The sequence below is a fragment of the Theropithecus gelada genome, chromosome 16 (assembly GCF_003255815.1).
Source record: "Theropithecus gelada isolate Dixy chromosome 16, Tgel_1.0, whole genome shotgun sequence".
Classification (NCBI taxonomy): Eukaryota; Metazoa; Chordata; class Mammalia; order Primates; family Cercopithecidae; genus Theropithecus; species Theropithecus gelada.
Window position 1 is genome coordinate 71724400 of NC_037684.1, and position 20896 is coordinate 71745295.

The following is a 20896-nucleotide window of genomic DNA, read 5'->3' on the forward strand; positions in this document are numbered from 1 at the left end:
GGAGACAACCCCGCCCTGTCTTTGCTGAGCAGTGGAGGGCAGTCAGATGGGCCATTGGGATGGGCCCTAATCCAGTGCGATTCTACTAAATCTGGGCCTTCTTGCTTCAGCTGAAAGTCTCATCTCAGCTAATCCATCCCCAGAGACAAAAACCGGAGCCCCAGCCCTCAAGAGCAATGTTGCTCTTCACTGAAGGTTTTCTGCAGCCCCATTCCGGGGAATCCACCACCTCATCGTGAGCTCCAGCAACAGTATTTCCACTTTGCTGGCATCCTGGGTACCGGTCCAGGGTACCCATCTGGATTAGTTTCCTAAGGCTGCTGTAAAAGTGACACAAGCTGGCTGGCTTTAACAATAGGAACTGGCTGTGTCACAGCTCTGGGGGCTGGAAGTCCAAGATCAAGATGCTGGCAGGGCAGGTCCTTTCTAAGGACTGTGGGAATGAGCTGTTCCGGGCCCCTGTCCGGGCGTATGGATCCGTCTTCATCTCCACATGGCCTTCTCCCTGTATGTCTGCCTCTGTGTCCAAATTTCCCCTTTGTTTGAAACTAGTCACACTGGATTAAGGCCCACCCCAATGACCTCACTTTAACTTGATCACATTTATAGAGAGACCCTATCTCCAAATGAGGTCACCTTCTGGGGTACTGCGGGTTCAGACTTCCACGTGCCAATCTGGGGTGGAGGAGACACAATTTAACCACCGTGACCACTGACAGCCCCATGGCCGGCGCACATCCTCGGTGCCTGCAGCCCCCACCTTGGCGGTCACTTGGGGGGACTCCTCCCTCTTCTTTCACACGTGCTCACTTCACAGCTGTCCAGGCCATTCTGCCCTATCTGAGGAATTTGCAGAAATTCCCCAGAACTCAGGCTTGGTGATTTCACCCTTCTCTGTTTTCAGTCAGCGGAGAGTTTTGTCCTAGGCTTCTGTTTCTCTGGTGAATTCAGTAGTGATTGAGGTGGGAGGAGAGACTCATGGGTGGGTTCAAACCCCTTTCTTGATGCTGATGTTGTTTTAAAGCTACTTCCCTGGAGGACCTCAAGTGGGCCAGGATGCTGTGTATGGGCCTGCAGACAGCTTCCTGCTCCTGCCCGGTCCTGCCCTTGGACAGAATTGGGCTGTGGACTCATTTTCTTAGGGGACTCCTCCAACCCTCATGGGGACATGTCTGCTTCTTAAAGCATGGGTTCTCTGCTGCAGATGCCGGGGGAAGGCTCTGTAGCCAGAGAGACTGAGGAATGAAAGGTACATTCAGGCCATGCAGAGTCACTTAGCTAAAGGGTGGGCTGGAGATGGACAACTAGATAAAGAGGCACAGAGAGGTTCGGCCTGAGGAAAGCTGAGAGGAGGGACTGCATTGTCACGGGAAGGACATGCTGCTTTGATCCGGATGAAGGAGCTCCCACGTCTTCTAGTCATCTAGGTACAGCAAAAGGTTTGCATTAAAACCCAGGTTACTGGAGTGAAATACTGAGGGGAATGTGGTTCATGAGAATAGCAATTTATATTTGAAAAACATTTGAAATCATGTCTTAAAGGATTTGTAATTGTAGGGCTTCTTAAAACTAGTGGTTTTCGGAGGCCCCAGGGCGTGCTTGGATTTCCCACATAGGTTCCTGTGGCCTCCTCCAGGGAAAAAGGAGAAAGGGGTGGAGAAGATGCCAGAAGCACCCTGTTCTCTCCTCTCCAGCTCACCCTACTTGGAGCAGAGACCTCATCTGTCACCTGTTTGGTACAACAGGCTCCCACATAGGATTTTATTAGGTAAAAGATCTCCATGATTACAAAAAAAAAAAAAAAATGCATGCATGCATGCAAGCATATATACATTAATGCCACTGGTTTAGCTAATGAGTTTTCCATGCATATATTTTATAAGATTATATGCATGTTGAGTATCTGCACTGTATAGTTGAGTACCTGTATAAATGAGTTTTCCATGCATATAATCTTATAAAAATACATGCATGGAAAACTTATTTATACAGGTACTCAACTATACAGTGCAGATACTCAACACACCTATGATTTCAAGGTTGATACTGCTGTGTGAAGTTGAACATGTGTATCTATAGTTCATTCCTAATGAGAAAGATCAACTTCGACACAATAAGGAACATACTTTAACCTAAGAGGGGTGTCATCTCCAGAGAGGATGTTCCAGCCATCGAAAACAAGAAGTGTACTGAAGCAGATCGACCTCTGGCTTGGACACTGTGGCAGAGTCCTGTGTGTACCTAATTAGCATTTCAAAATGAAACCAAGTAAGAGAACCAGCTCCTTCCTGAAAGAGGCCATGAGGGTCTAAATGTTCCACGGATCTGGCTGTCTCTGTGGGAAACCACCTCTTGGAGAAGGAAGGTCTGAGCTTGCAAGGCCGTGCATCTTCCCGAAAGCTTCGTGTTCCTGCTTCAAGGCTGTGCTTCCCAAGGAAGCACATCGTGGGGTTATTTTCCTGACGTTCCCCTCCTAGGGAAATTAAGTTCTTATATTTTGACATGGGGGCAGTAAGCAGAGTGGCCAGAAGGAGAGTCTTTGGTGGCTGTCTGGCCCCTTACCTGGTTTGATTCTGTTCCTGAATCATAAGTGGAGAACTCCTATATTCAAAGCATGGTGGTAAGAGCTGGGAGCACGAAAGTGAGAGGGGAAAAAAAAAATCTTTGCCTTTAAGGGGCTTTGGTGTATTTGCAGGACAGAGTCTCAGAAACAGATGACAGAACGTCACGTGGAAAGTGCTATCCTAAAAGTGCACTCTAGCGCCAAGGGGTATCCAGGTGAGGTAGAGTCCTGTGCAGAAGCCACGGGCGGCCTCTGGAGCAAATTCACCTCCACTTCCTCACAGGACTCTATGGATTATTGGTCTATAAATACCTCTAGCCATCACAAATGCACTTTTGCAGAAGGATTGAATTTCAGCATTAGAAGCAACCTTCATAGCCATTAAACCCTTCACATATCTGGTGCTGGAAGCCCTTCTAGGACACACCCACCAAATGGCTTTTTTGAGTTGCTTTTAGGACAGGATACTCACTACCATGTGGGGAGGTGCTTGGACTCCCTGGGTGCCCATTGAGAGGCGTCTGGCTTTTAGAGCCTGCTGCCAGCTTTGGGGAGTGTGAAGGCTGAGGAATGATGCTCTCTGTGTGTCTGGCTCAGCCGGCAGGCCCAGGGCTCCAAGCATGAGGATTCCAGGGCCTCAGGTTGCATCTCAAGTGGTGCAACTGAGCAGTCAGCTGCTGGCAGTCACTCTGAACACACGTTGCTCCTCAGGGCACGGCATGTGCCTCCCAAGGCAGTCAGCCCGTTCCAAAGGGTCAGAGCAAAGCACACAGTACCCTCAACAGTCTGCTCCCTTATTTGGCCTTGGGGCCTATGGTAACCTAAGCCTAGGCAGGGGCTCTCAGCACTGCATCCCTCAGCTCATTTCGGCCTCTGAGTGCATTGTGCTCTGTTTCCACGTGCTGCTCACCTTGTTTTGGAGAGTTCTAATCTCACTCACATCCTTCTATTTCTCTCATGGCCTACAGGTCCCCTTTTACTATTCCAGGTGCATCAGAAGTTACAGTTCCCATGAGCGTAGGGGCTGTGTCTCTAGTGAGCTTTTCCCAGTAAAGTCATATTATTCATGTCACTTCCACTTTCAACCCCAACATTCCCTGACTGTGTCTTTCAACTCCCTTGTCCCCTATGGATCCCTCTTTTTCTCAGCTTCTAAGACACTTGCAGTCTACACCTTGTTAGCAAGTTCTCCATTATATGCCGCTTTGTGCTATTTTCCACTGGTTTCCTCTCTGCCATCCTCCCCCCAGCAAGCCCCTAATAAAGAAGAATTTTGTTTCATCCACCTCTGATGTTCTTTGAAGCACATGTAGGTTTCAATGAATGTTTGTTGAATGAAGAAATGAATACACATTTTGAGCCCTGCTCCCCCAAATCTTATCCGATACAGGGGCACAGAGAAACAATAATGAACAATTACAAAGAAGCAGGAGGAGTATGTGCAGGATATGGAGGCAGCCCAGAAGTCAGACGCATTAAGTACAGGTCCTCAGAAGGCATTAGATTGCTAGACAAGCAAGACATACACAAGCTCCGTTTCTTCCACCTCCGTTTATTATCCATTCCACACAAACACCAAGCCACCGTTCTTTCCCTACAAGACGCATCTTGGCTTGTTGCAAAAATAAGAAAAAAATCAATGCTTTATAGTCTTCAAGACATTCTGTGAACAAATCACTTGTGTATGCCAATGATGGATGAGATGCCTTCTGCAGCCCTTTCTAGATCAAATCCCTTGATTTGCGGAAAAGAGCAGAGATCTCAAGTGACTTTCCTGAGTCCCCACAGGCAGGTCAACATGGGACTGGAACCAGGATCCAAGGAGCTCCACGTTATCCCATGCTAAATCCCCTCTGTCCAGCTGCCTCTCCGTCCCCAGCCTCTCCTGGAGTTGGAATGAACTTCTCTTTCCACAGTCTGCTTCAAATGATCGGATTATTGGACAACATCTTTGTGTTCAGGAAAAATGGTATGGCAGCCTCAGTGACACCCAACTTACCTAGTGATGACAGATTACATGTGACTTTCCAAGCTGTACCTGGGGATTCTCAGGGCTATTTGCCCCTAATTATAGGCCCCCTCTAAGACTCCCACTGTTGAAGTCCATTGCAGTAAAACTCTTCCCAGATTGGAATTTTTTTTTTTTTTTGAGATGGAGTCTCGTTCTGTTGTCCAGGCTGGAGTGCAGTGGCACAACTTTGGCTCACTATAACCTCTACCTCCTCGGTTCAAGTGATTCTCATGCCTCAGCCTCCCAAGTGTCTGGGATTAGAGGTGTATGTCACCATACTCGGCTAATTTTTGCATTTTTAGTGGAGACGGAGTTTCACCATGTAGGCCAGGCTGGTCTCGAACTCCTGAGCTCAAGTGATCCACCCACCTCAGCCTCCCAAAGTGCTGGGATTACAGGCGTGAGCCACTGCACCCAACCTCTGGTTGGATTTTTTAGTAATATGGTGACAAAAGGGTGCAAAGAACTGTGTTTCCACCATTAAAGAAATTTGGGAAGGTTCTCCTCTTTTAGTGCATTGATTTTAATAGGAACCAATTCCAAGATTATTCCTATGCCAGTAGAAGTATAATATTAGTAGTCATGGTGGTGAAGTAGTCTCTTCAGAAAAAAGGAAAAAAAACTTATAGCACTTGACAATTCCTGTAGTGTAAATACTCCCACCATGGCCACTTTTAAGCTACCAATGCAAAGTCCCCGTACACAGAGTTGGAAAGAGATTGACTTAGTTGGTTCTATGAGCCAAGACAAGTGGCTGCCACAGCCACAACCTTTACTGAGATTTTACTGTGAGACAGGCACCCTTTCGGGCTCATTGAATTCTAGCACTTCACTATGACTTATCTATAAAAATAGGGAAAATAAAAATAGGTGCTTACAGGTTTTGTGACGATTGAGTGAAGTCATACATACTAAGCGGTTGAGAACAGTACCTGGCAGATAGTGAACATTCAATAAACAGAAACAACCAGAATTGCCGTTATTACCGCATGCATTGAATCTTCTCATCAGCCATGGGAAGCAGATGCCCATCCCACGGCCAACAGGAGCCCCTCCTTGGTAAGCATGTGTGTGGCTACAGCTTGGAACATTGTGCATGGCCTTCTGGCCTCCCAGGGAGGCCCACGTCACAATTCATCTTTTGACCCTGCCCCCCAATTTCCCAGTCCTCCCTGAGGATGACAAAGTGGAGTGCTCTGGGAAGACAGAAGCAACAAAGGGGACGTTTTGCGACAGAGGAGAGCATTTAAAAAGAGAGACACAGAAGACAAGGCAGGAGTGACCTCAAATGGCCAAAGCTAGAGCCCTGGGGCAGCAACACAGGAGGCAGGTGTGGTTTAGCAGCAGCGCCCATTAGGACATCCCACAGGCGAGGCCTCCTACAGGGGTGTCTGCCCCACCTTTCCCACCCCTACAGCAGGTCCTGCAAAGCCATCCGTGAGCTGCGGTTGACACTGAACAGCGGGGAGGACGCTAAGGGTGCACTGAGCTGAAAGCAGGTGACTTCCTTCCAACCTGGACAGCACACATAGCTCATTCGCTCAAAACAGAACCTTCCAGTTCCCCCCAACCGCCCTTCTCCATTGCAGGCACACATTAGCGTGGTCTCTGAGAAAGGGAGGAGAAGACGCCCAGCTCTAAATGTGTTCACTGGTATGTGTGTGAGGAAGGGGGTGCTCATCTTGGCTTGTAAGTACCAAGCTGTGGGCACCTTTCTACCCTGAGATTTGAGTGATTCTGCAGCGACAGATGCTCAGGGGAGGACAGCAGAGGCATCCAACAGATGACTCCTGCGGCTCACCCAGGTCAGGGTGGGTACACTTGGGGCTGTCTTGTAGTTGCTTCTCTGAGGAGCTGGGTTCTGCTCCCCAGGTTCTTCACACACTCTCAGAGATGGTCTCTCCTGAGGCCACAGACGGCACCCTTGCCAAATTGCCCAGGGCAGGGGTACACAATGGGGGCCTGTTCCCGTGGAAGCCAGGCATATTCCATGAGACAGAAGCAGAGAAGAAAAAAATGTCTAAATATCTGTTTTTGCTTCCTACACCTCACCCACTCAAAACATTAACTTCATACCAAGCTCCCACTGCATCAGTGTCCAGGGACTTCAGGAGGCCCAGGAAGGAGCAGAGGAAGCCGCCTCTATGCCAGCTCTGGCAGCATGTCAGCCCTACGGCCTTAGCCCCAGGCTTCACGAGCTTTGCATTTCCTTAAACATTTCATGGAATCACGTGTACCAGCTGCAGGCCAATGATGCCAAGGGCCAGATTTTTTGTGTGCAATTTGTATTTTTTTTCTATTTTGCTTTCTTTTTCAGTGGAAAGCTTATATCTTCAGACTGCTACATTCATTGGTAAATTCAAGTTTCGACCCATCCTATCACATCTGCTACCGACAATCCAAGCCATAGCCTAACCTCAACGTGTCAGATTGCAGTCAGGGCACTAACTTCAGGGGAATTGAAGGAAAGAAGATGACTAGCTTTTATTTTACTATCTCCATTTTATGAAGTTTGACTTTTCAGCAGGGAAATGGGACTTGTTAAATAATGGAATAAAGAAGCATATATTCCATGCACCATTCTGGGCACCCAAAAGAAAGGAGGGCAATTGTACCCCCTAAAAATGCTTTCATTCTTACCAAAAGGCTCAGTAGCAATCAGAAAAAAAAAAAACTTCAGAAAGATCTTGTGTGCTTGGTCTTACCAGAAATTAAAAGAGATTGCAAAGCTACATTAATGAAAATATTTGATTCTGGTGCATAAATAGACAGATGGATCAATGAGCCAAAGCAGAAAGTCCCAAAAGAGACTGGAAAATATAAAATAATGCATAAGGCAAATTTCACATCATTGCAGGAAAGATGGATGATTCAATAAATATTGTTGGAAAACCTGGCCAATCATAAAGGAAAAGAAAAGTCAAACTACATTCTCCTTCATGTCTTTACACTAAAATAAATTACAGGTAAAAAAAAATATTTAATTTTTTTAAAGTTTTAAAGCATCAGAAATAAACATAAGGTAATCTTCTCATATAATCTTGAGAGAGGAAAAAGTCTTTCTAATCAAGACAAAACTCAAAAGCCATACATAAAAATATTGATAAGATTGAGTATATAAATATTTATAATTTCACATATACCAAAAATACTAAAGTGATATAAAAAAATGAAAATGTGGGGAAAATATTTGAAAGACAAATTATGAACAAAAGACTAATCTATAAAGGGTTTAATATAAAAACAGGACTGTGAACTACAAATAAAAGGCTAAGGACTCATTTTTTTAATGAGCAAAACACAGAAACAGGCAATTCACATAGAGAGAGAACAAATGAAAGAAATTAAAAGAAGCAGCAAATTAAAATTGGTAAAAATGTTTTACTGAGTAGGTTGACAAAGATTAAAAAGTTTGTTGTCCGCATAAATGTCTTCTTTTGAGAAGTGTCTGTTCACATCCTTTGCCCACTTTTTGATGGAGTTGCTTGTTTTTTCCTTGTAAATTTGTTTAAGTTCTTTGTAGATTCTGGGTGTTAGACCTTTGTCAGATGGCTAGATTGCAAAAATTTTCTCCCATTCTGTAGGTTGCCTGTTCATTCTGATGATAGTTTCTTGTTTTTGTTTTGTTGTTGTGGTCGTGGTGGTTGTTGTTTGAGACAAGAGTCTCACTCTGTCACCCAGGCTGGAGTGCAGTGGCGCAATCTCAGCTCACTGCAAGGTCTGCCTCCCAGGTTCACGCCATTCTCCTGCCTCAGCCTCCTGAGTAGCTGGGACTACAGGCTCCCACCACCGTGCCTGGCTAATTTTTTGTAGTTTTAGTGGAGACGGGGTTTCACCATGTTAGCCAGGATGGTCTCTATCTCCTGACTTCATGATCCGCCTGCCTTGGCCTCCAAAAGTGCTGGGATTACAAGCGTGAGATAGTTTCTTTTGCTGAGCAGAAGCTCTTTAGTTTAGTTCGATCCCATTTGTCAACAGTGCGTGATGCTCCCCTCCCTGTGTCCAGGTGTTCTCGTTGCTCAACTCCCACTTATGAGTGAGAACATGCAGTGTTTGGGTTTCTGTTCCTGTATTAGTGAGGATGATGGTTTCCAGCTTCATCCATGTTCCTTCAAAGGACATGAACTCATTCTTTTTTATGGCTGCATAGTATTCCACGGTGTATATGTGTCACATTTTCTTTATGCAGTCTATCATTGATGGGCATTTGGGTTGGTTCCAAGTCTTTGCTATTGTAACAAATAACTAATGCATGCCGGGCTTAAAACCTAGATGGTGGTTGATAGGTGCAGCAAGCCATAATGGCACATGTATACCTATGTAACAAACCTGCATATTCAGCACATGTATCCCAGAACTTACAGTACAATTTTTTAAAAGTTTGATAATGCACAGTGTTGACTAAGATACATGAAAACAGGCATTCTGACCAGCTATTGGGGAGAGTGTAAATAGGTGTGATGTTTTTAGAGAGCAACTTGATAGCATCTGTCATATGAATGAGTCCATCTGCAAGATGAGTGAATTTGCAAAGGTCTAGGATTCTCTGCAGCATTGTCTGCAAGGGCTAAAGACTAGAAAGAGTCTCAAAGTTCATCAAGAAGAAACTGGCTAAATACATTCACACAACCGTATACTGCAAAGTGGGTTAGAAGAATAAGATGATTCCATATGTTCTAAGAGAATCAACCTCCAAGATTACTAAGTGTTAAAAGTGAGGGGACAGAACAATATGCGTACTATATAATGTGTGTGCGCGTATATGTGCGTGTTTGTATGTTTGGGGGTGAGGTCACACTGTATTCATTCAGCTAAGCTTTACTGAGCAACTGCTACATACCAGGCACTGTTCTAAGCACAAGGGATGCAGCAGTGAACAAAACAGACAAACCAGCTGGTTCACGCCTGTAATCCCAGCATTTTGGGAGGCTGAGGTGGGTGGAGCACCTGAGGTCAGGAGTTCGAAACCAGCCTGACCAACACGGTGAAACTCCGTCTCTACTAAAAAAAAACAAAAAGAATTAGCCAGGTGTGGTGGTGGGTGCTGGTAATCCCAGCTACTCGGGAGGCTGAGGCAGGAGAATCACTTGAACCCCGGAGGCGGAGGTTGCAGTGAGCCAAGATTGCATCATTGCTTTCTAGCCTGGGCAACAAGAGCAAAACTCAAAAAAGAAAGAAAGAAATAAAGAGAGAGCGAGAGAGAGAGAAGGAAGGAAGGAAGGAAGGAAGGAAGGAAGGAAGGAAGGAAGGAAGGAAGGAAGGAAGGAAGGAAGGAAGGAGAAAAGAAAAGAAAAAGACACACTCCTCTCTCTGCCCTCGTGGAGCTTATTTTCTTTTTCTTTTTCTTTTTTTTTTTTTTTTTGAGACGGAGTCTCGCTCTTTCACCCAGGCTGGAGTGCAGTGGCACCATCTCGGCTCACTGCAAGCTCCACTTCCCGGGTTCACACCATTCTCCTGCCTCAGCCTCCCGAGTGGCTGGGACTACAGGCTCCGGCCACCATGCCCGGCTAATTGTTTGTATTCTTAGTAGAGACAGGGTTTCACCGTGTTAGCCAGGAAGGTCTCGATCTTCTGACCTCGTGATCCACCCACCTCAGCCTCCCAAAGTGCTGGGATTACAGGCGTGAGCCACCACGCCCGGCCTACGGAGCTTATTTTCTAATGAAGAAGAACAAAAATAAGCAATAAATGGACTATGTCATGTACCGCATGGTGCAGAGTCACATGAGGAAAAATAAAGATGGGAGTCTGTGAAGGAATCCAGCTGCGAAAAAGGTTCTTCGAAAAAAGCTTCACCGAAAAGCGGGTGTTTGAGCCAAGACTTGTAGGAAGTGAGAGAACGCACGGTGCGCTCACATGGGGAAGAGAGTTCCAGCCAGAAGGAAGGGCACTGCTAGGATGAAAGCGAGGGTGCCGGTGAGCTGGGGCGCGTGAGTGAGAAGGGGAGGATGGGAGAAGAGGTCCACAGAAGAGGAACGCAGAGGTCCTTGTAGGGGCTTGACAGACTCTGATTTCCACCTCGAATGCCATGTGACATGATCTGACTTAAAGTTTTTAAAATATGCAGAGAAGACTTCCAAAGAGATGCACACCAACCCGTGACAGTGATTGCCTCTGGGCAGATGGATGGTGGCAGGCAAGCGGGAGGTGTGGGGGAATTCCTTGGCATTCTATTGCGTGGGCTGTTTCGTTTGGTTCTCCTCTTCCCCAACCTGAGTGCATAGCTCCCTCCTTGTTTTCTTGTTTTATAATGCTTTCTTATTTTTTAAAAGAGCATGCTATGTGCAATGCAAAATAAAGAACTTCCCCTGAAAAGGGATCTTTTTATTCCTGGATAGCTTGGTAATCTAGGGCTGGTTGGGATAATGACTCAGACTGGCTTCCCCAAAAGCAGAGCCTGAGAAGAGGGTTGGAGGACATCCCAGGTGAGGAGTCTATTTACGAGATGAACCCAGGAGACACTGGTAGAGGAGTGAGGAAGTGAGACAGAGAAGGCAAAAAGGGCAATACAGGGTGCATTCTTGAGCAGATTACGATTTGGATAACTGAGGCACGGTCCTGCTGGGAACTCTGGGAGACCATGTGGAGTACCCCTCAGTTATTTGCTCAACTTAAGGACAAGGAAGCTGGGCTGTTTATCCACCAACTCGTATTTGCTGTTAGGAGAGAAGCTCTGTGGGAACTTAGCTCCATTTCCCATCCAGGGGATCAGGGCAAAGCTATCAGGTGGAGTATGTCGAGTGCCTGGACCTGGACGCCATGGGTAGGTGCTGAAATGGAGGGCCCGTGGGCACTTGGCTGCAGGGTGTGCTTTGCCTTTTTAAAAATGCGTACGATGGTTTCACCTCAAGTTCTTTTCACCCTACTGTCCAAAATAGACCCTGCTTTGGCTGGGCGTGTTAGCTGATGCCTGTAATCCTAGCTCTTTTGGAGGCCAAGGCACAAGGATTGCCTGAGCTCAGGAGTTCAAGACCAGCCTGGGCAACATGGTGAAACCCTGTCTCTACTAAAAATACAAAAAAAAAATTAGCCAGGCATGGTGGCACATGCCTGTAGTTCCAGCTACTCCGGAGGCTGAGGCATAAGAATTGCTTGAAACTGCAGGGCGGAGGTTGCAGTGAGCTGAAATCACGCCACTGCACTCCAGCCTGGGTGACAGAGTGAGACTGTCTCAAAAAAAAAAAAAATAGACCCTGCTCTTTATTTCATGTCACACTAAGATGGAACAATCAGAAGAAAATGGGGTGGGCTTAGAGCTGCACTCGGGGAGTTGCACAAACCCGCAGTCTCTTGTACCTCTCCTGTAGCCTAACCAAGAAGGCCCTGGAACAGGGGCATGCATGCAAACACTTTCTGTCCATTCTGCTCTGGTGAGGGGGAAAAAAGCTTTGAAAACATGCCTTTAGGAAAACGTATGGTTCACTATTTTTTTAAGAAAAGAAATTGTAGATAGCCATGCACTTTTGGATCCAGCCAGGATGCCCCACCCTCCCCTCCACGCCCATTCATGTCACTCTGCTTCTTCAAGCCCAGCACTAAAATGACTGTCTCTTTCAGGAAGCCATCGCAGAAGAAATCCACCTGCTCCCATCCAGTCTACCAGGAGGTGCTCAGCACACGGGTCACCAGGCATCCGCAGTGAACCTGAAAAACGTGAATGTATTGAATCCAGATACTCAACAAAATCACTGGGGCTCTCTGACCCTGTCTCGTCATCTTCAAAATGATTGGTGAAATTAAAGGATCTCTGTAAAATGATCTCAAACAATCAATCCTTCTACTCACTTGATCTTTCTATGGTTTTAAAGCAACTGGTTTTGGGAGTCGACCATGAACTGACTCAGAAAATGATTACCAGAAGTGGGGTTCAAAAAACGCTCTGGGCGGCTCCCGCTTTGTTAGAATGAGAACAACCTTTCATGCTGGTAACTTTGAAGTAGACAGCTCTCACTTGGGGATGCAAGTTCTTGTGTATACTTTTAAAAATTATCTGTGAGTCCTTCAAAGGCAGGCCTTAAATCCTGCTTGTCTTCACCTCTCCGTATTTAAGGTTTTGTGTTGAGCTGTTGATAAGCCAGTATTCACACTGCCAGGTCAATGAGAGAAGAAAACCAAGCAGGCTTTATCCTCTGCTTATAGCTTTAGCTCCTGTCCTGCCCAAAACCCTGCATGGCTGTTCATTTTTCTATACACCATGGAATACTATGTAGCCATAAAAAAGGATGAGTTCATGTCGTTTGTAGGGACATGGATGAAGCTGGAAACCATCATTCTGAGCAAACTATTGCAAGGACAGAAAACCAAACACTGCATGTTCTCACTCATAGGTGGGAATTGAACAATGAGAACACTTGGACACAGGATGGGAAACATCACACACTGGGGCCTGTTGTGGGGTGCGGGGAGGGTGGAGGGATAGCATTAGGAGATATACCTAAAGTAAATGGTGAGTTAATGGGTGCAGCACACCAACATGGCACATGTATACATATGTAACAAACCTGCATGTTGTACACATGTACCCTAGAACTTAAAGTTTAAAAAAAAAGGTTTATCTTTTTGTTTTGTTTTGCTTTTTAATGTGATGCACATTAGACCTCTTCTTACCTTCCAGCCACAACGTGGGTCACCCAGCCCACCAGCCCTCCCACACGGGGGCATCTCAGAGTGTCATCTTCAGGTAAGCTGCATGTGAATTACCCAACATGCGTGTTTAACAGGCAAAATATCTGGGCCCCCATCAGATCTACCAATCAGACTCTGAAAGTGAACCCCAGGAATCTGCACTTTTAGCATGTGCATGAGGCAATTCGCGAGAATGCTGAAGTTTGAAAACCACTGCTTCCACTAGGCCATTTTGACCTCCTTTTAATGTCTTGAATGAACTGACCTCCTTCCTCCCTGAATTAGTTATCTATTGCTGCATGAAAAATTACTCCAAACTTTAGCGTCTTAAAACAACAAACATTTGTTATGTCATAGTTAGGTTAGGAATTCAGGAGCAGCTTAGCTGGTGGTTCTGCCTCAGGATCTCTCGTGAGGTTGCAGAGATGTTGGCCACAGCTTCAGCCCTTTGAAGGGGCCACAGAATCTGCATTCAAGCTCACACCACGGCTGGTGCCAGGAGGCTTCAGTTGTTTCTCCAGCATGGGCCTCTCCACAGGACTGCTGGAGTGAAATGTCAGCCTGTTTCCCCCAGAGCAAGTGATCTGAGGCAGAAAGAGTGGGCGCCTACTGTTAAAGCCAAGGTCTCTTTATAACCTAATCTTGGAGGGGATATCCCATCGCTCCTGCCACATTCAGTTCATCAGAAATGAATTACGAAGTTCAGCCTGCACTCCAGGAGAGTAGAATTTAAGCTCCACCTCTGGAAGGGAGGGATATCAAAGAATCTATGGACAAAATTTTCAAAATACTACACCACCTCCACACCTTCTCCAATGCTGTTTTTCCTAAGTGTAACGTCCCCCTACTCCCCTCGCCACACACACACACACACACACACTTGCTAGGCTAAATCATACTTGCCCTTCAGGTATGAAATCAAGCACCACTTCCTTTCAGAACTACCCTGTGTGGTGGCACAGGTGGTGCCATCGTATAGCTCCAGGGGGTGCCATTCACCTGGTGGCCATTGTAGATCTGTGTGTTTATTCAGACCGTTTACAGCAGGTGATTGACAACATAAACCTCACATACATTCAGAACGGTCTACTATTGTAATGGTGGTATGTAAGAGGCCTCACATCATCAGATCTGTCCCAACTCCAGCTAACAGGGAATCTTCATCCGCCTGCAGACAGGTGAAGCCCCATGTCAGGAACCCCACAGCCCACCTTGGTTCTAACAGGGCAGAATTCTATGGCTGTTTGCCAGGTGCATGTGTCCTGGAGCACGGGGGCTGCGCCATGCCCTCGTGGAGGAAGCTGGGAGCTCCCAGCCCGAGGATGATTAAAAGCAAGTATTGTGGGACAGGCAGGGGTGATGACGACGAGGCCTGCATGGGGAGGCCATGCTGTCTGGTAAAAAAAAAGCTGAGGCCTCTCTGCTTATGTGAACTTAGGGTGTTCTCTTAACCTAAGTCTTCCTGAGCTGACAGTGGTTGGGGCATCAAGTAAGAAAGGTGAACACACTGAGGATAAATGCATTCCATACAAATAGAGGGTGTTGCTAGGGTCTGCATATTTGCATACCCCCAAAATTCATGTACTAAAATCCTAATCCCCAAGATCATGGTACTAGGAGGTGGGGCCTTTGGGAGGTGATTAGGTCATGAGGGTGGCACCCTTATGAAAGATATTAGTGCCCTTATAAAATAGGCCCCAGAGGCCTTTTGCCCCTTCTGCCATGTGAGGACACAGCAAGAAAATTCCATCTATGAACCAGAAAGCAGGCTCTCTTCAGATTCCAAATCTGCTGGCACTTTGATCTTGGACTTCCCAGACTCCAGAACTGTGCCAAGTCTGAGGGTGAGGAGGCGGAAAGTAACACTAGAGATCCAGGACTTGAACTTGCCAAAATCAAATAAATCAAATCAAATGAGGAAGCATTGATTACTATGGGGCACTACTCAGCTATTGGAAAGAGTGAGTTATAGCTCTATCCGTTAACTTTGAGGATATCCATGATGCACTGTTACATGAGAGAGTCAAAAGAAAGTTATTTTGTAAGATCTCCTCTTTGTAAAAACAGTATTTTTTTAAAAAAGAGAACATTTACTTAACCATTTCTACTATAAAGCCAGGGTTGTCATGTTACACTATTCCAAAGAACTTCATTTTCATTATGGTCTATGTGAAATTGTGTCTCCACTCCCATCATTCTGAAATTGTGCAGTGCTCAGCATGTGCAACTGTACAAGGAATCCTGTAATAAGACATGCAGAGACCTGGAGGATGTGGGAAAAAAAGAGTGAGGCAGTCATTACCCCTGCTTTGCTTCATCATTTGAAACATGATTTATATTTTGAGATCACTCAAGCACCAGGATCTCTGATCGTCCTGTTTGTGCATTCTAGAAGCCAGGACTCTCCTACCACCACACACATACGTTTCTAAAGAACCTACAGGAAAAGAAGCTCAAATATGAGGTGCCCATACATCCCACTGCTTCAATTTCCTCAGGAATGAGCCCTAGAAAGCCCCTGAGACACTCAGGGAAGCAGCATGGGAAGACAAGGAGATGAGCTGCCTCAGGAAGCTCATTGCAACAATGGTTGGAGTGGAGAAAAAGCGAAACCAGGCTGAGTACTCATCAGGAGGAGGAATGGATACATGAGCTCCAGCATTTCTCTGCAATCCAAAAAATCGAGGCAATTTTAAATTAACAGGGAGAGACGTTAAGCGGAAAAAGCAAGTTGTAGGATATGTATAGAGATATCATTAAAAATAACTGTGTGTATTATGTGTATACATACATTAAATATATATGTGTATTTGTACTGAAAAAGAAGAGTCTGAAAGGATATATGCCAAGCTGTAAACAGTGGTTACTCCTTGGGGTAGATGTCAAAGGAGAGAAGTACATTTAGTATTTTACATTTAGTAGAGACGGAGTTTCACCATGTTGGCCAGGCTGGTCTTTAATTCCTGACCTCAAGTGATCTGCCCGCCTCAGCCTCCCAAAGTGCTGGCATTACAGGTGTGAGCCAACGTGCCCAGCCTAAGGCTGCACTTTCATTATTTTGTTCAGTGTTTCTGGTGGTGATGGTGGTGGTCATGGTGATGGTCACAGTGGTGGTGGTGGTGGAGGTGATGGTAGTGATGGTGGTGATGGTCATGGCGGTAGTGATGGGGTTGCAGGTGGAGATGGAGGTGGTGGTGGTGGTCATGGTGATGGTGGTAATGAAGGTGGAGGTGATGGTCACAGTGGTGATGGTGGAGGTGATGGTGATGGTAGTGGTATGGTGGTGATAGTCATGGCCGTAGTGATGGGGTTGCAGGTGAAGATGATGAAGGTGGTCATCTCGATGGTGGTGGAGATGCTGTGTGTGTTCTATTTGAAAGCTGTGAGTGATTATAAGGCTTAACTTACCCCATGTTCTGGCAGTGGAACTCTAAAGAGGACCAAACAAAAGCCCCCTGCTCTGTTAAATCATTCTGAAGCTCCAAATACACTGTATTTCCTGACTGAACAAGTCATGCAACAGACAATGTACTGTTGGATATTGTGGTTGTCTTTTCCATACCAGGAAAACTAAACTACATCTCATGGATGAGGCTGTTGTTGTTCTCAGGGTAATTTTGTCTATGATCAAGAAAAGAGGGAGCCTATGGACAGGGCAAAGTAAGGTGCAGGAGGCCCCAATATCTCCAGGATTAAGGAAGAACTGGTCCTGGATTCTGAGTTATGCAGATACACTGAGATCCATGTTGAAGGGTGAGCCAGCCCTCACCAGGGAACAGAAATCACGTTTAGGTTGTGATTTAGGCCACCCTCACCCCACCCCCCACCACCCCATCCAGAGTAGCCACTTCTGATAGCAATTGTAATTTACTCTGTTTAGCTTCTGATGTCCCCAATCCATCACAGCAGACATGGTTGGCTTTGGCGAACCTAGCAGAGCTGTGCTTTGGGAAGCTGCAGGGGGATCCAATAGCTACAGTGGGGAGGGGCAGAAAAGCAGTGACCTGGGATCCTGCAACCGCTGCTTCAGGGAGGAGATGGGTGGCCGGAGGGGACCAGTGGTCATTAGGGTGGTTTTGTGGAATACACAAACATTTCTTAGCGCTTCCCAGAAAGTATGCAGGAACTCTCCTTTGTCCTCAGGCTGGAGCTCCTACTCCTAATATCTGAATATTAAAGAATATATGCTCCCCCCTAAGGTTTGACATGGTCAGGGTCACTTGTCACACTTCAAGAAAACCTGAGTTACTTGCAACACGCATCATTTAATTTTGCAATTTAAAAAATAATGAATGAAGCTCCAAAGGTAGAGAAGAAGGGAAAGGAGGGAGGGAGGCAACAGGAAGAAAGAAAGTTGAAGAAAGGAAAGGAAGGAAAGAAGAGTAAAAGAATAAAAGACAGAGTGAGGAGTACTATGGCTATAACCAAAGAAGTTGGAAGGAGATAGAACGAGGGCAAAGTCACGGTTGAAATGTACCCCACACCTCAGTCTACAGAGAGGCCCCCGGAAACCTGACCAAGCAAGTTGGGAGCAGGGGCCATCTGCCACAGTCAAGAAATGAGAGGAAGAGCTAGCCCTTTTGCTCGGGAGAACTAGAAATGTGAGGTGGGGCCTAGCAGGCCAGGAGCCAGATGCTAAAGGCTTAGACCTGGCACCTGCCCCAGGTCTGGAGAGGACATTGATGGGGCCTTGAGGTCTCCTTTGTAGCTGCCCAGCTCAGTCCTCTAGGATAGAGAGGCAGTCAGGGAATAAGAGACCTGGAACAAACAGCGTACATATGTTTGACACTTCCTCTGTGCTGTCACTACACTGGGCTACAGAGAGAGATGCCCTGACCTAAAGCCTGTCTGAACCAGGGATCGCTCCATGGCGCTACAGAAACAAACATGGATGTAGGGGCTGAATATAACCCGAACGCAGCTTTGCAAAGTTTTAAAAACTTACCCAGCCACTCACATTCAACTTGGCCAAAAATTCTCCATGACCTCACTCCTTTTTATGAGCAGCTGTCCTGATACTAATCCTGCCTCTTTCCGTAATCCCTCTTTCATGAGACTGAGAGAACGCGTCATGAGCCTAAAGCAAATACACTCACAGAGCCCTGCACTTCGTAACTCGCATCACCACTGCAATGCGATCATGCGCTTGTCTAACGCTCCACTGCCGGGACGTAAGCCTGATTGCATCTCCTGTGTGCACGGCTGGGGCCCTGGCACCAAGCCTGGCACAGGCAGCACTGGGTGCATATTTGTTGAGCGCCTGTTGGCATGCTGCAAACATGGGAACAAGGAATAGGTTAGGTCTGGGAAATTACGCCCCTTCTGATGAAGGCTAAAGAAAAGGAAATCTACTTGGAATTCCATCAGATAGGTATGGATTGGTCATTTAAAAGAATAGAATCACTATATGTTAAGTTTTTTGAACTTGTGCCTCCTGTTCCTTCTCTCTCTCTAATATCCCATAAGGAAGGGTACATGAAAGGAACCTACTGAAGAGTTCACTCAAATCATACTCTTGGGACTAGACGGAACCTTCGTAGCCTTCATAGCAGAGCTGCCTACTCAGTGTTTCAAACTTTATAAAAGTCAAGTGGTTTTTCCAGCCTCTGGACATGATGAAAGAAACTTCTTCCCAGTGCATTTAAGATTGGGTGCTAAGACTTGTTCTCACAAATCACTTGCTCAATAAATACTCGAGCACCAACTCTGTGCCAGGCCATTGCAGGGCTCTGGAAATATGACGGCAAACACAGCTGACCTCGCCCAGGTCTCGGGACCTTCAGCCTCACCATCCTACCTCTGCTGGTCCAGGGACACACGGTAAATCGGCCACATGAAGAGGGGTCTCCAGCGGGGCTGCTTCACAATTGAGGAGCCATGACTGAAGCTGGGGTCAGCAGCCACTGGACAAACTCATCTGCTGTACTTGAGGACACGAGCAGGGTTGTCATGGGTAACACCAATGAAGAGGAGATCTGAATTTCGGGGAAGCAGCCTGCACTTGGAGTTGAGAGGCCCAAGTTCCAATCTCGAAGGGGCTCTCCTTCTTCCATAATTATCTAATCAACTAGTGAGCATGGGTCTAAGTCTGTGGGAGCTTAGACAAGCTCCAGAATGCAAAACTGTGAGCAGAGAGCTTGGCACACTGAGGGCCACCTGTCTTCCTTCCAGAAGTTAGTACTTCTGGGACTAACTTTGCTCTCCATAAAAACCCTCCCCATTGGCAGACACACAGAAAGAACCCAAAGGTCAGGTTTTTAACTTGCCTGAAATCCTGTGGCTTCTCACATCCCTTTGTCTACCAAAAATAATGGAATGCTCTGGGTGACTGACCAATTGAATCTAGAAAGGACGTGAATTGATAACCATGAGCTTTGCCGGGCCCCCAACAACAGAAGCTTCTAAGAAAGGCCATAGATGGGGTTGGAATTTCCATTGGCCCTGGAATATAGGGCCTGGGAGAAAAGACAAGGTCTCGGCACCAAGTCAAGGGTCCTTTCCATGCCATCTGCTGCCCTGAGCAGTGTGCTAACAAGAGTGGGTACCTGTATATTCTGGCCTGCCTCATAAAGAAGTCAGATCATCATCAGGCTCAAGGCAGAGAATATGGGGTGGCTTCAAGCCCCACCTAACGTGAGGTATTTCTTCATCTCCATCTGGCCCTGCCCAGCATGCCCCCATGTTCCCACATACATCCTCAGAGCTGGGGAGAGGCCCAGCCTAGCCATGCCCTACAGATCTAGGACACCGTTGTGGGGTTTGCAAGCACCACAGTAGCTGGCTGAAGTCTTGGGGTTCCTGGTGAGAGACAGCGGGAAGGGGATGTGGGGATGTGTAGTGAAAGGAAAAGACAGAGATTTTCCTGGTTGCTTGACAAACATAAGCCCAGCCCTTAGCTTCAGCCCCGGCTCTGACAACATCAGATCACAGTAAACCTCAGGTCCCTGTTTACTCCCCTTCCCCGGCTCTACCTCCCCTGGTTTCTCAGTGCGTCTACTCTTATCTGGCACTGATAATGTGTGGGCTCTGAAAATGTGCCCTTTGGTCTAAAAGTGTGGGGATTCCAAAAAGCCTCCAAGAATGAATGACTCAATCGAGGCTGAAAAGAGCCACATCGTCCAGATACGTACATTTGCTGGGACCCAGCTCGCAAAGCACTTTAACAATCTTTTCGCAACCGCTGTCCACATGGAGTGAGGCTGCAGGGCTGCCATTCCTACTCCTAGATTCTTGTCTTCCTGGATGCATCGTCAGTCCCTGGTTGGGATTCCAGCACCAAGAGCTGCGCTGCTGCATGTAACTCCTCCACTGCCTCTGAAGACCCCCTTTAGGACCCAAGGATCAAAACCCTACCTCAGGGTGCTCATCTTGTTCTCCCTGTTCTATTAAAAAAAAAAAAAAAAAACGAAAAAAAAGACTAAGGGACTGATCCTACTGCTCTAGTCTCATTCCAAAGGGGTTCCTAGACTTGCTGTTGATAAAGTCGACAACTGCTCTTTGTTTAGTTCTCACCCGACCTCCTATTCCAGTCAGAGGGCTCCTAGGCCACCCCAAATATCTGTGGCTTGCCCACATCTGCACTGTGCCTTTGTTTATGAGTTACCCCCTTGAAGACTTTCCTGCAGCCTCTTTTGTTTGTTTTTGTTTGTTTGTTTGTTTCTTGACAGTTTCGCTCTTGTTGCCCAGGCTCTAGAGTG